At 43.1% G+C, this 19,374-nt stretch overlaps 1 protein-coding gene across 2 annotated transcripts in view; it reads left to right on the forward strand.

Annotated features, from left to right (window-relative positions):
- Positions 1–19,374, forward strand: part of GRID1 (glutamate ionotropic receptor delta type subunit 1) — a 666,917-nt gene that overhangs the window by 360,982 nt on the left and 286,561 nt on the right. The window lies entirely within an intron of this gene.

Genomic DNA, 19,374 nt, shown 5'->3' on the forward strand with positions numbered 1-19,374 from the left:
TTAAGTTTGCATCTTTACTGAATTTATTTATTAATTCTAATAGTCTTTTCTGGTGTCTCTCTATATATATTATATATATATATTATATATATGCGTATCTGTGTGTGTGTGTGTGTGTGTGTGTGTGTGTGTGTGTGTATGCAGTTTCATGCCATTTGGAAACAGTGACAGTTTTACTTCTTCCTTTCCAATTTGGATTCCTTTTATTTCTTTTGTGTGTGTGTGTCTGACTTGCTATGGCTAGGACTTCCAATACTATGCTATCTAAAAGCAGGGAGAGTGGGTATTCTTGTCTCATTCTTCATCTTAGAGGACATGCTTTTGTCTTTTAACCATTGAGTATGATGTTGGCTGTAAGTTTGTCATATATGGCCTCAACATAATATATGGCCTTAACATAATATATGGCCTCAACATAATAAAATGTTGAGGGATTTTCCATCTATAGACACTTGAGAGTTTTTGTCATAAATGGATATGGAATTTGTCAAAAGCTTTTCCTGCATCTGTTGAGGTGATAATGATTTTTACTCTTCAGTTTGTTAATGTGGTATATCACATTGTTTGATTTGTGGATATTGAATCATCCTTGCATCCCTGGGATAAATCCCACTTGATCATGGTATGATCCTTTGAATGTATTGTTGAATACATAAGTGGTTGATAACTAACCTTACTGAATGTTTGCCTTTACCGGTGAGATTTTTTTTCATAATTTTTATATTTCTAGTTGTGGTCTTTTCTTTTTCACTCAGGGGAGTTCCTTAAACATTTTATGTTAAGCCAGTTTAATGGTGCTAAACATTTTTAGCCTTTGCTTGTCTGTAAAACTCTATTTCTCCTTCAAATCTGAATGATAGCCTTGCTGGGTAGAGACTATTTGTTGTAGTTTTTTTCCTTTTATCACTTTGAATACATTGTGCCACTCCCTTCTGGCCTGCAGTTTCTGCTGAAAAGTCCGCTTAATCTTATGGGAGTTCCCTTGCACCCTCTGGGACTGGGCCCTTTCATACCAACTGGGCATGAGGTTGGCATAGCACTCCTCAGTGTTTGAGACACCCAGCCTCCCTAGAGTCAGGGTGACCCCTGATGCACAATGGTTTCTCCAGAGCCGCCATCTTGCCTTCCGGGATCCCTGCTCAGAGCTCCCTGTGTGCCTGGAGGTCCAGACTGTACTGGGAGCAACATTGCAATGGTATATTCTTCCCTTTCTCCCCATTTGGGGAGCTGATTTGGCTCAGGACAATACAACTTCCTGGGCATCAACTTTGAGTGGAGCTTTTGAATAATCATGGAGCTTTGCCTTGCATTCAGCAGTGCCACTTTGCTAAGCTGGGGCTTTTTTCCGATTTTAGAGACAGGCAGTTTCAGGTTGTCTCCTAAGTGGAGAAGCAAAGTGGAAACTTGGAGAGAAACCTGTAGGGAGGAGGATCCATGCACAGCCTCCAAGATCCTAAGTAGCTTTGTAGCCAAAGAAGTGAGGAACACAGGGGAAGGAAGGAAGGGAGGAAAGATGGAAGGAAGGAAGGGAAGTGTAACCCATAGGTCCTGAGGCTTTGCAACCCTGCTTCCTATTACCTCAGAGCCCCAGTGATGAATGCCCCCTTACCTGGTCTGGCTCTCACTGTGCTCATCATACAAGGTCACTGTGGGTGCTGATGGTGGGGCTGTTCATAGCTTTTTGAGACTGACAGGTACATGAGTACTTGCTCAGCACAGCTGATGAGTCTGGTGGTACCGGCTGGGGGGGGCATGCAGGCAGGGTGAGGCGAGCCAAATGCCGCATGACAATAGGGACTTACGTTTGGGGAGCAATTTAGTGTTTTGAAAGCACTTTCATATACATTATCTCATTCTACCCTCAGAGCAATGCTGTGAATGTATTTATTACCACTGCTCTTTTCAGAGGAGAAAATCTGGGCTTAGAATGACCCTGCCACTCAACCAAGGCGGGCACCACTCCTGAGATGCATGAGACCCAGCTCTGGAGCCCTCACTCCCAGGACCAGGACAACCACGTAGGAGAGCTGTGTGCCAGCCTGTGTGTGCAAGATGAAAGACCCCACCAGGGGGACCTCCCTCTGTCAGTCCTCAGGGAGAAGGCAAGGGCTGGTGGCGAACTCTGCAGAAGCCCCTTCTCCCTCCCCAAGCCATCAGGCTTAGTGTTCTTCTCAAAAGATTGAAGGAAATGTTTTCCCTGAGGGAGGTCAGTGCTCAAAACTGTGCATCCAAGTGGAGAAATCAGTGTTCCAATTGAGTGAGGCAGGCGTGTGATTAACCCAGGCTCCATTCATTTATTCATTCATGCAGTTGTTCATCACACATGTACCAGAAAATGATAATGCCAGGCGTGAGGAAAGCTTCGCAGGGGTGGGGGTCAGGAGGAGAGACCCCCAGGTAGATAAAATGAAGCTCTGCCCTTGAGCCCTTGGCTGGTAGAGCATATGGTGCTCTCTCTACCTCAGTGTGGCCAGTGCCGTGTGGACACATATCACTGTACGCACTGGAGGGACAGAGAGGAGTTCAGACTTGAGGGCTAGAGAAGGCTTCAGCACGGAGCGCCCTCCAGACCTGGCTGGGAATTCCTGTCCCACTGTGATACCGTCACCTTTTCCAGCCTGCAGAGCCGGCAAGTCCCACGTGAACACCTCTTCACCTGTCTGTGGGGGCAGAGTGATGCTCAGACTTTGCTCTGGGAATGGAAGGTGCTGCAGTCACTTCAGAAGATAGTCTGTCCCTTTCGTATAAAGCTATGTGTAAATTTACCTTATGAGCCTACTCTTTGGTACCTAAATATTTACCTGGAAGAAAAGAAGATATGTGCCCACACAAAGACTTGGATGTGAATGTTTAGAAGAGCTTTAATCTTAATAGAAAAAACTGGAAATAATCTAAGTGCCCATCAGCAGGTGAATAGATAAAGAAATTATGATGTATTCAGGTCATAGAAAACTGAGCAGTAATAAAAGAAAACAGACTATTGATAACTGCAGAGACAAAGATGAATCTCAGAAACATTATGCTGAGCAACAGATAGTAGATTTTAAAAAGAGTACCATATGCATGATTGCATGTATGTGAATCCCTAGAAAAGACTAATCTGATCCATGGTGATAGAAAGCAGGTCAGTGGTTTCCTGGGATGAAGTGGGGTGGGAGGTTGGCTAGGCAGGGCAGAGGGAACCTTCCAGGGTGATGAATATGTGCCACATCATGATTATAGTGGTGGATGCACTCAACTCATTGACCTACATACCTCAAAGCAGATTCTGTTAGAGCATCGGGCTGTGTCCTGGAGGCCGACTTCCTGCTGTGCCATGTCTTACCCCTTTCATCTGCCAGATCATGGGGAGGCCTAGAGCTTCCCAGGGGAGGGTATAGTGTGGCCAGGACAGTGAAGAGGTGTTAGAGGGGTATTGTATCAAGATGCTCCAGAGACACAGACCAGTAAGATATATATATATATGTATTACATATACCTATTATATATATATATATATATATATATATATATATATATAAAGAGATATATTATGAGGAACTGGCTCACACAGTCACACAATTATGGAAGCTGAGATGTCCTAAGATCTGCAGTCAGTCAGCTGGAGACCCAGGAGAGCCAGTGGTGTAATTCCAGTCTGAGTCCAAAGGCCTGAGACCCAGGAGGAACTGAAGTGTAAGTTCTAGTCTGAGAGCCAACAGGCTGGAAACCCAAGGAAAGCTGATGTTTCCATTGGAGTCTGAAGGCAGCTGATGTCCTAGCTCAACGGTTGGGCAGGAGGAGTTCCCTCTTATTCAGTCTTGTTGTTCTATCCAGGTCTTCAACTGATTGGCTGAGGCCCACCCACAGTATGGAGGGCAATCTGCTTTACTCAGTCTACTGATTCAAATGTTAATCTCATCCAGAAACACCCTCACAAACACACCTAGAATAATGTTTGACCAAATGCCTAGGCAACCGATGGCCCAGTCAAGTTGACACATAAAATTAACATCACAGGGGTCACCAAGGGGCCTTGGAGCAGCAGACAGATGTGGTATTACTTAGTGTATGCACACGGGCCCAGTGTACCAGAATCTGATTTGCTCTTCTGGGCACACATGCTTTCCATGCCACCACTTCTCAATCCATGTTTAGAATCACTGCTGCACTACTGAATAAAGCCAGTATCTTCTACAGAACCTTAGCCACCATGAGGTAGGAGTGACATTACATGAATAATTGGGCTGTGGAAAACAAGAGAGTCAGCCTTAGTGCATTCATTCATTTATTCATTCAGTGACTAACACAACACAGATTTAATGAGTTCCCGCTTCTAAGTACCAGATGCTAAATGCTGGTGACATTTGTGGGAGCACACGTAAGACCAGACTTGGTCCCATGCTTTCGAAAATTGTGCTCCATTGAGAGAGACCTTTGCCAGTAAATAGTTGCCCAAGGAAGTAAAACGCAGACTGCAGCAATGTCCATGGAGGAGCTGTGTGGGGTCCCGGAGCAGCCCTGGGTGACCTGACTCAGCTGGGTATCAGGTGGGGTTTCCAGAAGATGATGGCCCCAGGTCTGTGAGGTTTACCTTTGTTGTCTACTTTCTGGGTGCTGCCATCACCAACCTAACTAGCTAGCACATTTCCTGACCTCCCTTAGAAGTACTTTCACACGTTTCATTCTCATTTGAACTAAAAGTAGCTCAATTTGGGGAAAGGTCCCTGCTTCCAGCTGGTCTCACTGTGGCAGATGACAGTTGGGTTTGCAGAAGTGCCTCTGACTGGTAGGTTCATTTGATGAGCCAGACAAGACATCCCAAGTCTTGCTGCCTTTCCATTAACCCCTTGTCTCCCAAGCTCTGGGGAAGGGTTAACTTGGGAAGCATGGCTCACCTTTAAGATGAATGCAGGGAGAGAGTCTGCACAGAAGACTTGGGGTCTTGCCGGGCCAACCCTGGCTGGGAGCCAGGATGTCCAAGGCAGGGTGTCATCCTGCCACGAGGGCTCTGGGTGTTAGGACATCCTTATCTTTTTTTTTTTTTTCAGCAGAAAAATTTTTAATGAAGATGTGGAAAATAATATGTCCATAGGATGCTTTGCAAAACTCTAACATATTCTTGAGAATCTCTGGGCTACATGCATGCCCAAGGCTGTAAACATGTCCAGGACTGTGTGATACCCAGGGAAGACTTGAGAAAGCCTAAACTCTCACCTCTTGCTAACCTTGAGGCTCTGTGCAAGCAGGAAGTAAAGGCTAAGGCAGAGTTGTAAACTGCCTACCTGAACATTAAAAGGCATGCCCCAATACATGGAGCCTCTCAGTAAAGCCTGGGAAACTTATTGGTTCCAGGCATTTAAGGAATTTCTATACAAACAGAAAAAATGGGTAACTAATAAGAACCTGATATATAGGGCTTCCCTGGTGGCACAGTGGTTGAGAGTCCGCCTGCCGATGCAGGGGACGCGGGTTTGTGCCCCGGTCCGGGAGAATCCCTCATGCCGTGGAGTGGCTGGGCCCGTGGGTCATGGCCACTGAGCCTGTGCGTCCAGAGCCTATGCTCCATACCACAAAAAAAAAAAAAAAAAAGAACCTGATATAGAAAAAATAAATAAAATAAAATTTAAAAAAAAAGGAATTTCTGTACAGACATCAGCTGACCACTCATCTAATCAAGCAAAACTGCAGTGGCCACAGTGAAAAACAATACAGACTTACAGAATTAATTCAGGAAACCCACTAAAAAGCAAAAGGCAACAAAAACAAACAGAACAGCAAAGCCTGGAGTGGGCGTAAATATGATTTCCAGAGTTGCCACATGATTTCAAAGGGACGTCCTTATCTTCATTTTCACTGGGGGTATATTCACACTTTCCTCCTTCCCACAGCTCTCTGATTTCCTTTTGGAGAGATGACTCTTGCCTCTGTTTATAGTCTGAGGAGATTTTCCCACTAAACAGGATGCCAAAGAGACCTAATATTTCTTCTCCCTCCCTAGTACAACCAGAGGGAACACCAAGATCTAATGTGGCCAGTGACATACTTTCTTGTGGAGCTTTGGAAATTTGAGGACCGAAGGCCCAGCTAGAGTTCATTCAGCTGGGGGCATGGGACTAAGGGACAGTCTGGTTACAACGTTCCTGCTCTAAGGTTGTTTCTGTAATTTATTCTCCAACCCCCTGGAGCTGTCTTATATCCCAGCTTCATTTTCCAGCTTTGGCAGTGATTCTCTGAACTCCCAGACTCCTTCCAATAATTCCTTAACTTTAAATAGAATTAATTTCTGTTGCTTGCACTAGAAAAACCCAGTGGTGGTGGTAGCTTCCTGGACCAACTTCAAATTGATGCTTTTCATCCCTACCTCATTCCTGCACTGATCTCATCAAAATGAGGAAGGGCATTTTCAATTCAGCTCAGTTGGCCTCTTTTAATTAGAGTTTGTAGAATGCTGGGCTCCGAAGGGCCTGTTCTTGTGCCACTACTGAATGTTTGGGAAGCTTATGGTAATCAGACCACACACATGAGCACACATCAGGCTAAGATGGTCCCTAGGGGTCAAAACTGCATTTAATCCCCACCTGCTCCCACTTGAAAAGAGAAATCCTGAACATGTATTTTATACTTTCTTAATATATGACATTATGTAATGTACTGAACTTGCAAACATCTTCCTGAACTTTCAAAGGAATAGCCATCGGCAGCTCAAGAGTATCCAGAGAAGAGTGTTGGGGAAGTTTGGGCTAGAAGGAGCTTGTTGGAGTAGGAATTGTTCTGGAAAGGAGTTGGCATAGCCAACTAAAGGCTCAGGTGGTCAGTGGTACCCAGTTGTAAGGCCCTTCGTCTGGACCTCTGGAGCCCAGGATTTGCCAGGTAGGCACAGACCATTTGAGGCAGTAGCGTATGATCTGACTTGGGAAATTATTTTGGTTAAAATGACAATAAGAAATAATATGTGGATAATGGAACGTGGGCATATCGGGTGTCGAAGGGAGAAAATACAAGATCTCTTGCCGACTAGCGAGGCTGCTTAGTAGCTTGAACCTCGTGGATCCTGAGTAACCATATCTGGACTATAGGCCTCCACGTCGAGGGACAGAACTGAGACCCTGCCAGGGCGCCTGGAGGTGCCTCAAGCCAGTCACACTCACAAGAAACTGTCGCTCATGTCAGATCCCAGTTCTGTTACTATTCTGTGAATTAGACAGGACCTGGGAGCCCGCAATGGCTGGTGTCAGGCCAGCTGGCCCTCTTGTGGAAGCTGAGCTGGAGGAGCTTCTATGGGGGTCTGGCAGCATATGGGTGTTGGGGAGTGAGAAGGAGAGGTGCCCACTGCAGCACTCAGGGACAGGCCGGCTGCACTGTCCACCGTGCCTTTGGCAGACAGGGGCAAAGTGTTGGGCACATAAGATGCTCAGTAGAGACAGACTGAGTGAATGAATGAATCATGGTGTCCTGAAGCCTCCACTTGTCTGTTGATAGAAACCTGTCTGGCCCACTGGGCTCTTTTCATAGCTGGCTAGAGCTTTCTTTGTTTCTTATCCCAGACAAGACTGGAGGCCTGGAAACATTTTTCTGTCTTTCACTCTGCCCTGTGTCTTTCAGTAGAGCAATATACCCTTAATGAGTTCCTGTTCCCAGGCCCTGCTGTTCCTGCTTTGACTGCAGAGACCGTCCTAGGCAGGGGGCCAGGTAGGGAGCCTGTCAGACCCTTCTCCACAGATTTCACCAGTTTTACTCCTAAAAGAGGCCTTTGCATGAAGGTTCTTGGTACTTACTCCTATGGCTAGAGGTTTGCCACCTTGGTGCTGACCTCTAGTCCCTGGGGGCTGGGACTCTGGGGCAAGGTCAGAAAAGCTACTGTTGACCCAGTTCCTGCTGAGTGAGCACCAACCAAGGGACAGGGAGATGGAGTCTCTCCTTCAAGTCCCAGCAGCTCATCATCTGAAGCTGTGAGTCACTGAGTGGGCGTCAGTGGTCCTCTTCACTCCATCACATGCGTGCTCTGCCCGGGGAATGGGGCCAAGCTGACACGCATGTGCCAGAGTATTTAGTATTCTTGGACCTGTGGACTCCAATCCTTTACACCTATTTCAGAGCAGGTACTAGAAAGGAGAAAAACTAATGTTTGACAAGCGCCTGCAATGGGTTTGACACTTTACATCCATGACCTCATTAAGTTTCACAATAACACGGTGGGGAACTCTGGCTCAGAGAGATTAAGCGATTTATTCTAGATCACATGATTAGTAAGTGTTTGAGTTCACACGACTTCAACACTTGTTAATGTAATTTACTATCTTGATCTGCATTTAGGGGTTTTAACACAGTTCAGCAAGCTTGTGAGGACCTGGGAAGCTGGTGTAGGGACACATATCACCCAATTTTGTTATTTTCTTCTTATGATAGAGCACACAGTTTATCAGAGGAACCACATGTACAGTAATGTTGTCAATTGGGGGAAAGCTTTTTCAAATATATCAAAGGTCAATTATCTGTATTTCATGAATTTCATGAATTCCTTTAAAAATAAAAGGTATAAAGATTTTTTGCATGCCTAGAGTGCTGCTAAAAGGGTCATTTTTATTTCCTATATTTACGACTTAAATTTTCATGTAGATTTAATTTCGGAAGATTTCCCATTACTGTAAGTTACTCTCAGTTCATTAAATAGGTAGGGCACAGGATAAGGAGAGATGATGTTTATACTTGTTTGATGCAATAATTAGCTGCCATTGATTTGCAGTGGAAGTGCAGTTCTTTCTGTTAGAGTTTATATTTAATTGAACATCTCGCCCTCTTGTTGTCACCCACCTATTCTGAGAGTGCCGTCCGATTATGGTCTTCTTTAATGGCATTTCATGGCATGGCTTTCTGGGGCCAGGGTTTCCCACTGGCTCTCCTTCTTTCCTCCTTTTGTGCGCTTGTTAATTTCAGGTCAGTTTCAGCTACTCTCTGTGTTTGTGGAGCAGCCATAGCCTCTCCTTCTATCTGACTTGGTTGTTAAGTGCCAAATTCCAAGGTTCAGAAGGATTTGTTACTTGGAAATTATTTTGCCCTCTTTTGTAAATTAACTTTCTTCCCCGCAAAGACAGCCAAAGCACCACAGTGATTTTCTACCACAGGGAGGTAATGAGGCTTAGGGGAAATGGTTTAATAGGAAAACATTGTTCCACAGTGAGAATTAGGAACTCTGGGCGGAGATGAAGCTGATGAATATTAAAACCAGAAAGTGTGATGTCTCTGTGTGAAGGTTTCTGTGAGTATGCGTGTGCTGGTTATGCCTGTGCCTTCAAGCATACTGCCCGTGGACCTGAAAGAGAGACTGTGAAGTGATTCCACACTTAACCTGTCAGGGGCTGAAGCAGAGGAGGGGTACTTGATAGAGCTTAATGTTGGGAAGCCCGGAGTATCCCAGAGCCCATGGATTCTACACACCGAGGAAGCCTTTTTAGTTATGTTAGTCGGGAAGTTTCCTCTCATGAAATATCCTAGAAACTATACAGCTCTCCCAAGGTGATAGTCCAGATCAGTGGAGGAAAAAAATGCATACCAGGGAGCCCGCAGAACTGAGTCAATTTGCGAGGCCCTGTTCCCAGGGTTTTCTTTGTTTTGTTTTGTTGGTGGTAGAAGACTTTTTTTTTCTTTCGTTTTGGAGAGGAAGGTGAGCTTGGAGGAAAACAAATCTTAAAAAAAACAAAAAACAAACAAACAAAAAAAAAGCAGGTTTTTGTATAGATACTGAAGGCATTGCAGGAATATTGGGATTGATTTCTAAGTGCCCATTTCATCAAAGATGAATTGGGGAATTTAGATGAGTTGGCAGTTTACTTGAGCGGGGGGATTTAAGAAACATTGAAGAGGATCATTAAAAAAAAAAAAAGATTTTCAAATTTCTGTGTCTAGATTTTCCTCTGAATTGAGCTAAAAAAAATATGCCATTTTTGTTGTTCTCTGAATAGTTTTGGCCTGTTCTAGAAGTTTGCTTCTTTATGCTATGTTCACAGGTTTGTGTCATAACATGTATTCCTCCTTGTTTAGTAAAAATTATTAACTCCATGCAGTCGCTCCCTCATTCCTTCATTCATACAACCCCCTTCTGTTTGTTTTTAGAGCGCCGGGAAGGCACTGCGCTACAGGAGAGAGAAGGGAGAACTGACATACATCTGGCTTTTAAGAGATTTGTTGGGACGTTGGGATGTTACCTCAGATTGGATTTCTTAGAAGCAGAGCCTGGCAGGGAGACTTGTGAGCACTTTATTTATTGAAGAAGGGAGACTCTCGGAAAGGAGTGAGGGACTTGGGGTAGAGGAAAGTGTGGAGCTACTCAGGAATGTGGTTTCAGGAGAAATCTAGCTTCAGCCCTGACTCTCGAGCATGAATGGTGCTTCAGAGTGTTGTTGCCCTGAGGTGAGAGGGCCACCTTTTGTTCTTCAGCACATTGGCTATGGGATGGGGATATAAGGCCCTGTGGGTAACTCCCAGGCACGCCTGGGCTTCAGTAGCTCTAGGGACATTGTGAGAGCGTTAGCCCAGCACCTGTAGCCTCTGGGCCAGGGTCATAGCTGCTGGACCACTAAAAGGGATCCTGGGGTGCTTCTAGGTGGGGCACCAATGGTGTCTGCTGCAGCTGTGTAAACAGTCTTAAATCAAGATAGACAAATAATAAATGTTACTGGAAGGTTTATATAACATGCAATTGGAGTTGGAAGGTATAGAGGGTACCTTGACCTGGGAGCATCTGGGAAGACTGCATCACAGAACTAGTATGTGAAATAAATCTGGAGAGATTGGAACTTTTGAGCATGCATAGGGAACGGTCTTTTGGTTGTACGTGACAGAAGCCCAGCTCAAGTTAGTATAAGCAGAAAGGCAGACATGGAGCATGTGAGTGGACTTAATTAAGCGGTCTAAAGGGCACACGTTCAGAACTCTCTCTGCACACTGGCTCTGCCTGTCCTATTATATGCCTGCTGATCTAAATTGATCCGTCACATTCATTTATTCATTCAACAAATATGCAGGCACTGTGTGCCAGAGGGGAACCCCTGCCCTTATGGAGCTCAGAGGCCAGTTTTCCTCCATCGTGGGAGGGAGGCGGGCTGGCAGCCTCAGCCCACATTTTAATGGCTTCTGATCCCAAGGTAAATAGAGGCTGAGTCTGTCCCCACGTTCATCTATCACCTCTCTTAGAAAGGCTGGGTTTGGCCTGGCCTGGGTTGTGTTCCTGTCCTCTGGACTCTGTGAACAGGAGGATGTAAACCTGCCATGGCCAGGTATGAAGTGGAGTCTTGTGAGTGGTATCCAACCGGAACCAGACGCCATCATATCGGGACCATTTCCAAATAGAATTGGGGTGCCAACAGGTACCCAGACTCCAGATGTCCACTATGTATACTCCGGGCCCAGGGTACGGGTCAGGCCGTCGCTACCGCAGGAGGGGACTCCTGAGTGGTGGTGCAATCAGAGTGTAGGGTATGTAGAGGGGAGTGGTGCAAGTCAGGTTGGGTCCAGATTTGGGAGGACTCTGGACTTTAGACTTTCTTCTGTAAACCACAGAGGACCAGAAGGCCTGACTTGATCAAAAACAGGTTTAAGATGATCGCTCTAGTGGGAGGTTTGTATTGGACATAAGGTTTATGGGATTTGGGAACAGGTTGAATTAGAGGATGAATCAAAGGTAACCACAGAGCTATGCTTCTGATTTTAAATATTTTGTTGTCTCCCAGGCCTTTGAGATATTCTCTCCTTCTGCTCCTTGCCAGGATTACTTATTATAGTCTGGTCAACTTTGGATTCTGAGAACCTCCCACATCTGTAGCTGTATCATTTTTAAGAATCTTAGTCTTGCTTTTCCCTGGGTATTTTACAATGTCTCTGGCCAAAGGCTGGGATACATTTCATCTGCGATTCTATAGAGCTTGACCCTCCCTGGCTACCCTGCTATTAATATGACAGGGCCACATATTCTCAATGTTCTTGCCACTCCTGTTACCTGAGCCACTTCTCCTTAGGTCCGGCGTAATGCCATCTCCTCCATTGCTTCCTCTTCCCTCTGAGTCAGGCTACTGTCACTTCCGGGTACGCTGCTCAAGCAGTTACCTTAGAGGATCTAACTCTCCCATTGCTTCTGTGTTTTATCTGCTCCCTATTTCTGTGAGTAGACAAGGAAGGGTATTAAGTTTATTGATCACTAACTTATAAAATTTCCCTTATGCCCTGTTAGTGAGGAGCAACTCCTGCTAGGCGTCCTTACCTACCAGGTATCTATCCACTTGTTTGTCTGTCGGTCCGTCCATCCATCCATCCATCCATCAGTCCTTCCATCAGTCCATCTGTCCTTCCATCTTTATATACATCCATCTCGCTCTCTCTGTTTCTCTCCCACCCTACCTCCATTTATAGACATGCACACATATCAGGGAAACTACTAGACATTTTTGTTCATATAATTTCACTCATTAATGTACACTGATTTAATCCATACACCTCCCTATAAAGCATATATTATCTCCAATTAAAACGAGGGCACTGTGTTTCAGGGAGGTGAAATAATCCATCCCAAAACACAGAGTTTGTCTTTGGAGGTGCCAGGATAGTAGCTCAGAGGGCTTCTTGTAAAGATTATGCTCATCAGAGCACAAACAATGTGGCAGCCCCATCTATAATAGCAAGAAACTGAAAACACTGTAAGTGAAAATCAATAAGAGACTGAATAAGTAATTTAAGGTTCTTCCATAAAATGGAATATGATGCAGCTTTTCAAAAGAATGAATTAGACCTGTATACGCAAAGGGTAGAAAAATGTCCATGATCTATTGCTTCATGAAAAAAAGAAGCAAATTATACAGTATTATGTATAATATGATCCTATTTCCATTAGCATCATCTCTCTATTTTTATATATGCGTAGAAAGAGTCTGGAAAGCTGCCCAAAAGTATGCAGCTATCAGCAGTTACTTCTGGGAAATGAGATTGGGGGATAGAGAGGAATTTTCAATGAAAACTTCTTGGAAATTTTTATAAATATTATTATTTCAATAATAGTTATTTTCATCATAAATATTTTAAAGCCTGTTTAAAACTACCACACCCTGATACCAAGGAAAGACTGGTATCTCTCTCTCTCCCTCCCAAGCATCTCTTCTGTTCTCACAGTGAAGGCTTTTCCTTTGTCCTTTATGCCCAGATTTAGCTATGGTGTCCACATGGTTTCACTCCTTTCCAGTTTGTGTATTTCTGTATGGGCTTAAAGTTTCTTTCTGTATACCTTTTCCTTATTATAAAAATAATAACAAAAGATGTAAATTAAGACAACCATAAAATACCATACTATCTTTCAGAATGGTCAGGGTATTTTTGGGGAGGGTTATTATGTTTACATTTCTTTTTGTCCTTAAAATACATTTTTATTTAATTTAAAAAAATGTATATACTTCCAAGCATTCAGAATGTCGACAAGACAGTTGAAACTTTTTAAAAATTATAAAAAATAATTTATTCAGTTCACAGAACAATGATTTAATATAAGCTGTATATCAAAAGCAAAACTACCAACCCATGTATAATTTGTATTATACACGACCTGCTTTAAACTTCCATGCCAATTTACAGCCCCATACTGTACCATACAAGGTTAATGGCTATTGCAGATCTCACTGTGAAATACAGGGTTATCTTAATAATAGCTTTACTGTACAAAAAATGATCTTATGTATCCTTGTGATTTCAGTAGTCATTTTTTTTCTTTAAACAAGTGAGATGTATATTGGGTAGTTTATTCCTTTCGAGGAAAACCTTCACTAGAACCAACTAATGCATTAACTTATCTTCAGCTACCTCCTCCTCGTCTTTCTCTTCTGGGTCTTTCTCTTTTTATCCTTGACAACTTCTCTTTTTTAAAAAATAAACTCTACTTTGGAATAATTTTTGATTGTTAAACATAGAACAGAGAGTTTTCATATATCCTCTCACCCAGTTTCCCCTAATGTTAACAATCTCCTTTAATCAGATCTTACTTTATTATAGTACATTTGTCAAAACTAAGAAACTAACCTTGGTGCATTACCATTAACGAAACCCCGGACTTTCTTTGGATTTCACCAGTTTTTCCACTGATGTCCCTTTCCTGCTCCAGGATTTCATCCAGGGTACCACACTGTAATTAGGACAACTTCCTTTCTTCCTATGCCAGACTCTCCTTTAACCCAGTAAAGCAACGTCATTTTCAGTTTTTTTCCGGCTTAGCTGACCTCTAATACAGGTGCTCATCATCCTTAGCATTATTTAACATTCTCCCAATTCTTTTGCAGCATTTCCGAGATGCTCTCCCTTGATGTCTGGGCGATAGGCAGAACAAACAAGAACAGGTCGAAGGAGGCTATTTGGTGTACTGGGATTCTTGAACCTCTTTTCTTTCCCTTCAGAGGGAAATAAGGCTTCCATAACAAGACTTGCATACTTTTGTCATGTCTTCAAGTTTCCCTCTCTCCTTTGGAGACATGGTGGGCCTCTTCCGTGCTAAGCATTCTTGAGAAAATTCTGTGAAGCTGACTGGTCCTGCTTTTTGTGTCCTTTCCTGTGGCATAGCGTCCCGTAGAAATGTCACAAGGCTTTCCATGCAGGACTGCTGTGTGGCGGCCTGGGGGCAAACCACAACCCCCCAGGACAGGGGCTGGGTCTTCTACAGGAGTCTGTGACCACAGACTTTACTCACAAAACCAGCCAATGAGCCGGTAATCGCTTTACATATATATTTTAAATGATATTTTATCTGAATTACCTAAGTTACAAATGGCCATCAGATCAAGTAAAACGATGTAAAGAAGCATAAATTAGTGATTCCTCCTCCACCCTATGCCACCCTCCGATCCCAGCCTGCTGAACTAACCCGTTCATAGCCTGGAGTATATCCTTGCACATCTCTGTATAACGTACAACATGCGTAGTGGGTACTTATCTCAAACCACAAATTCAGAAGTGAAAGCAATGTAACTTTTGATGTCTATGGGTGAACTTAATGTTTACCTTGAGCTTCCCTTTCTGCCTGGGGGCGGAGAAAGCAGTCATAGCCATGATGAATTTCCTCTCTTCCCTCCTTGTGGAGGAGCCTCTCTGATTGGTGGTGGAAATGGTGGTGATTGATGGTGGGAACTGCCCTGGTGCAGGGTCATCATCTGCCTCCCTTCTTCTGAGCTATACGCTCTTCCTTCTTGAATTTACTGGCTGTCATCTCTCCTGCTCTATTCGCATTTCCACGTCTTTAGTTTTTGGCACTTGTACTGTGTCTTTCTCATCAGCACCTATGATTGCCCTCGTCCAAGACTCTCAGGTCACCAGGCAGCTCTAAGCATCACACTGGGGAGTGTGACCAGGGTTCCGTCAGGGGCCCCATATCCTTCTTCCTAGACGCCTGGGAACACTAGGCTTCTTGGCATCATAGCCTCCCAACAAAATGGAAGGCCAGCTCCTCTTCATTCAGAACCACCCAAGACTGTCTGGCGGTTCCCTCGACACCCACTCCCGAGACCTGGCCTTGGGCTGGGGGCCAGGGCCCAGGGAGCGGAGACACCACAGCTTTCAGAGACCCTATTGACTATTCTCAAGTGCCTCATGCTCTCGCTAATTGCCTTAGCAATGTGTTTTTATCTCCTTGTGGCATAGAAGGTGTTTTTCCAAATGGCTTATTTAGGGCAGTCATCTCCAGAGTGGGTTGTACAATTGATCCCCTGGGTTATGAGAGGAAAATATTAAAACATCTGTTTCTCTTTTTTTTTTAATCAAAAAGGAAAGGAACTAAGCTTCCCTAATATGTGATATAAGTTGGCACTTGGGCCAACTGGAGTGGGCAGTGAGAAGTGTCTGGAGTGGGGACCACTCCTGTCTGTCTATCTTCAGGGTATCACAGCACATCCCATGTAAAGTGCCATGGGTGCCATTAGCTGATTGCTTTGATAAAAACAAGACTTTTAAACGGTAGATACTTTACAGTACTTTGTAATGAAATGGGGAGACCTTTTGAAATCGTTTTTACCACCCAGAGCTTCACTGATGATTTCATGGCAAAGTGCTTAAAAGACTCCTTGAGGGCTTCCCTGGTGGCAAAGTGGTTGAGAGTCTGCCTGCCGATGCAGGGGACACGGGTTCGTGCCCCGGTCCGGGAGGATCCCACATGCCGCGGAGCGGCTGGGCCCGTGGGCCATGGCCGCTGAGCCTGCGCGTCCGGAGCCTGTGCTCCGCAACGGGAGAGGCCGCAGCAGTGAGAGGCCCGCGAACCGCAAAAAAAAAAAAAAAAGACTCGTTGAAATAGATGTTAAGATACCTTTTCTTTCATAGAAAGACGGACATTCAAGTTTACCGACCTTTGTTTGAGATGACAATATTAGTCCAATGCTACCTGGCAGGTAATTTTGAGAAATTAAACATTTAATTTGTTCCTTCAATGGAAGATAGTGTTTAACAATTCATGCGAAAGCAATTGCTTTTTTTTTCTTTTAGCTCTGTGCTGTATTTTCTTTTTTTGTTTTTTACATCTTTATTGGAGTATAATTGCTTTACAATGGTGTGTTAGTTTCTACTTTATAACAGAATGAATCAGTTATACATATACAAATGTTCCCATATCTCTTCCCTCTTGCGTCTCCCTCCCTATCCCACCCCTCCAGGTGGTCACAAAGCACCAAGCTGCTTTTTGAAAGGAATGCTTGCTCTTGGAAGGCATTTTGAAAGTGAATGTTTGGAAATATTTCTATTATTTTGCTGTTGTTGCTGCAAATAGCGTATGTCACCCACAAATAGTAATTAACCCCCTAAAAACATGGAATTACATTACGTTCTGAAGCCTTTGCAGGAAGCACTGATTAACATCTTTGCGTGGATGAAAATGTTCCAGAACTTTTGACATATTCTTTGATTGAGAAACCAAAGCCACCAAAGATGAACTTCTTTAATTTGGACCCATGAAATTCTGAAATTCACCTCTTTCAGCTACAGTTACCATTAAAATCAAGCATTGAAATAAATGGAAATTGGAACCAGGTCTTTGAATTACTGTATCATACAGGGTTAAACCAAGATTGTTTTAAAAAAAGCATTTCCAGTTACTCTGCTGTCACTAAGAATTGTTTATGATTGAGGATATATATTTTTAGTCATAGCAAAAAGATTTTGTGCTCAATGAATTATATATAATAATATCACTGATTACAAATAGTTTATATCCTCTTTTGGCTCTCCCCTTTATAGTTATATATTTTATATGTTTTATACTCTGTAGTAATTCATGTACATAAATTTCAAGTAGCTAAGTACGTATATAATGGGGTACCTGCTTCAAAGGTTTTACTGATAGGTGTACACAGGACGTTTAGGAGTTATGGTTTAGACAAAGACCTCAGAATTTGAGACTCAAAGCCATGAATTAACTGGTGTTTCTATAATCTGCTGGAGGGCCACTGGATAAATGGAATTAGTGATATGAAAACATGTCAGTATTATTCTGCTAAAACACATGCACATATATCTTTTAATTTAGAAAAATAGGATTATATTATATACATTATAAGTTGCTTTAAAAATTCAACAGTAAATCAAATTAATTCCTCCATATTAGTAGATATATCTCTGATTCATTCTTTTAATATTTATATGATAATCCGTAATATGCTGGACTACATTTTATTAAGCATTTTCCTTTTGAGAAGTATACACGTCTTCTCAGGGTTTCTTTTCTTTTCTTCTTTCTGTCCTTCTATCTCTTTTTCCTTTTCCCTTTCCTTCCTTTCTTCTTTTCTTATTTCTTTGGTGATTTCTCCTCCATCCCCACCAATCCAGACAATGCTCTAATAAATATCTTTTTACATTTTTTAATTTCTGTAAGATAAAACCCCCCAAAATGGTCAAAGGTATATGTATTTTCATTTTTAATAGGTATTTTCACATTACTGTTCAAATAAGTTTGCAGCCATTTATACTTTTGTCAGCAGTGAATGAAAGTATTTATGTCTTCACATCCTTGCCTGAACCGGTTATCATTTTTCTTCATTTTTGTCAATTTGATGGGTAAAAAATGATGTTTTGTTTAAATTTGCTGCTTGTGAGTTTGAACATGTTTTTATTTATTAGCTGTTTCTGTTAGCTTTTGTTGCATAACAAACCAACCCAAAACTTAATGGTCTAAAGCAGCGGTCCCCAACCTTTTTGGCACCAGGGACCAGTTTCGTGAAGGACAGTTTTTCCGTGGACTGGGGTGTGGGGGGACGGTTCAGGTGGTAACGCAAGTGATGGGGAGCCATGGGGAGTGGCAGATGCAGCTTCGCACGCTTGCCCGCCGCTCACCTCCTGCTGCGAGGCCCAGTTCCTAACAGGTACGCGGCCCGGGGGTTGGGGACCCCTGGTCTAAAGCAACAGCTGTTTATCTAGCTTATGATTCTGGGGGTCAGCAATTTGGGCTGGGTTCAACTGGGATGTACTGCTACTAGTCTTGCTTCAGCTCCCTCACATGGGTCTGTGGTTAGCTACTGGTCAGTTAAGTGGCTCTGGTGCATGGTAGTTGGCTGGCTGTTGGCTAGGGTGAGGGAGGTGAGTGGGCCATGTGTCTGTCGTCATTTACCAGGCTAGCCTGGACCTGTTCACAGGGTGGTTGTCACAAGGTTCCTCAGAGCAGCAAGACCGGGCAAGCCGGAATATCAAGCACTTTTCTTTGCTTGCATTATATTTGTTAATTTTCCACTGGCCAAAGCAAGGCACATGGCCAGTCCAGACAGGGGTGTGGGGTGGAGAATTAGACTCCACCTCCCAATGTGAAGGGGAAATTGTGTGGCCTTTGTTTGCAATCTACCTTTCCAATTTCTTCTCTGCGTTGCTTTTTGCAATCTTCGCCCTCTTTTTTTTCTTATCAATTCTAAAGGAGATCCTTGTTTTGTGACGTTAACCAGTTTCTTGTCATATGCTTATAAATATATTTTCTAATCTTTCATTTATCTCTTGGCTTTGTTTGTGGTATCTTCTACTGTATTAAAAACTATCTTTCTTAAGAAGTTCTTCCTCATTCTAAGGTGAGGTAGTACTCATGTTTCTGGTATAATGTACCACTTGGTTTAGCCATTTTTTTTCTTTCTTATTTAGAGCTTTAGTCTGTCTAGTGTATCGTTTTGTATACGGTATATGTCTTAGATATCTTGAACTTATCCTGATTTATTCAAGTATTTTTTATTATACTTATTTATTAAATATAATATCATTTTTACATGGAATTGAATTTTTAACCTATAATATTCCCATATATATTTTGCTGGTGGGAGGTTGTTTAGCAATATCCTTTGACATCAAAAAATTGGCCTCTAGGAGTTTATCCTCCAGAAATAGTTGATCAATTGAACAAAAGATATGAACACG

This window comes from Pseudorca crassidens, chromosome 16, assembly GCF_039906515.1.
Source record: "Pseudorca crassidens isolate mPseCra1 chromosome 16, mPseCra1.hap1, whole genome shotgun sequence".
NCBI classification, from domain to species: Eukaryota; Metazoa; Chordata; class Mammalia; order Artiodactyla; family Delphinidae; genus Pseudorca; species Pseudorca crassidens.